Below are 2,155 nucleotides of genomic sequence, written 5' to 3' on the forward strand. Positions count from 1 at the left end.
CCATTGTATATATGTACCACAACTTCTTTATCCATTTGTCTGTCGATGGGCATTTAGGTTGCTTCCATGACCTGGCTATTGTAAATAGTGCTGCAATGAACATTGGGGTGCATGTGTCTTTTTGAATTATGGTTTTCTCTGGGTATATGCTCAGTAGTGGGATTGCTGGGGCATATGGTGGTTCTATTTTTAGTTTTTTAAGGAATCTCCATACTGTTCTCCATAGTGGCTGTATCAATTTACTTTCCACCACAGGCTCTGGACACACAGGCTCATGGGCCTAGCCGCTCCGCGGCATGTGGGATCTTCCCGGACCAGGGCACGAACCCATGTCCCCTGCATCGGCAGGCGGACTCTCAACCACTGCGCCACCCGGGAAGCCCTAATTTCATTCTTTTACATGTAGCGGTCCAGTTTTCACAGCACCACTTATTGAAGAGACTGTCTTTTCTCCATTGTGTATCCTTGCCTCCTTTGTCATAGATTAGTTGACCATAGGTGCGTGGGTTTATCTCTCGACTTTCTATCCTATTCCATTGATCTATATTTCTGTTTTTGTGCCAGTACCATATTTCTTGATTACTGTAGTTTTGTAGTATAGTCTGAAGTCAAGGAGTCTGATTCCTCCATCTACCTTTTTTTCCTTCAATATTGCTTTGACTATTCGGGGTCTTTTGTGTCTCCACACAAATTTTAAGATTTTTTTTGTTGTACTTCTCTAAAAAATGCCATTGGTAATTTGATAGGAATTGCATTGAATCTGTAGATTGCTTTGTGTAGTATAATCATTTTCACAATATTGATTCTTCTAATCCAAGAACATGGTATATCTCTCCATCTTTTGTGTCATCTTTGATTTCTTTCATGAGTGTCTTATAGTTTTCTGAGTAAATGTCTTTGACCTGCTTAGGTAGGTTTATTCCTAGGTATTTTATTCTTTTTCTTGCAATAGTGAATGGGATTGTTTCCTTAATTTCTCTTTCTGATCTTTCGTTGTTAGTGTATAGGAATGCAAGAGATTTCTGTGATTAATTTTGTATCCTGCAACTTTACCGAATTCATTGATTAGCTCTAGTAGTTTTCTGGTGGCATCTTTAGGATTCTCTATGTATAGTATCATGTCATGTGCAACCAGTTACAGTTTTACATCTTCTTCTCCAATTTGTATTCCTTTTATTTCTTTTTCTTCTCTGATTGCTGTGGCTAGAACTGCCATAACTATGTTGAATAATAGTGGTGACAGTGGACATCTTTGTCTTCTTCCTGATCTTACAGGAAATGCTTTCTGTTTTTCACCATTGAAAATTATGTTTGCTGTGGGTTTGTCATATATGGCCTTTATTATGTTGAGGTAGGTTCCCTCTATGCCCACTTTCTGGAAAGTTTTTATCATAAATGGTGTTGAATTTGTCAAAAGCTTTTTCTGCATCTAATGAGATGATCATATGGTTTTTATTCTTCAATTTGTTAATATGGGGTATCACATTGATTGATTTGTGTATATTGAAGGATCCTTGCATCCCTGGAATAAATCTCACTTGATCATGGTGTATGATACTTTTAATATGTTATTGGATTCTGTTTGCTACTATTTTGTTGAGGATTTTTGCATCTATATTCATCAGTGATATTGGTCTGTAATTTTCTTTTTTTGTAGTATCTTTGTCTGGTTTTGGTATCAGGGTGATGGTGGCCTCAGAGAATGAGTTTGGGAGTGTTCCTTCCTCTGCAATTTTTTGGAAGAGTTTGAGAAGGACTGGCATTAGCTCTTCTCTAAATGTTTGATAGAATTCACCTATGAAGCCATCTGGTTCTGGACTTTTGTTTGTTGGAAGATTTTTAATCATAGTTTCAATCTCAGCGCTTGTGATTGTTCTCTTCACACTTTCTATTTCTTCCTGGTTCAGTCTTTGAAGGTTATATCTTTCTAAGAATTTGTCCATTTCTTCCAGGTTGTCCATTTTATTGGCACAGAGTTGCTTGTGGCAGTCTTTTTTGATGCTTTGTATTTCTGCGGTATCCATTGTAACTTCTTTTTCATTTCTAATTTTCTTGATTTGAGTCCTCTCCCTCTTTTTCTTGATGAGTCTGGCTAAAGGTTTATCAATTTTGTTTATTTTCTCAAAGAACCAGCTTTTAGTTGTATTGATCTTTG

Source organism: Physeter macrocephalus, chromosome 16, assembly GCF_002837175.3.
Source record: "Physeter macrocephalus isolate SW-GA chromosome 16, ASM283717v5, whole genome shotgun sequence".
Classification (NCBI taxonomy): domain Eukaryota; kingdom Metazoa; phylum Chordata; class Mammalia; order Artiodactyla; family Physeteridae; genus Physeter; species Physeter macrocephalus.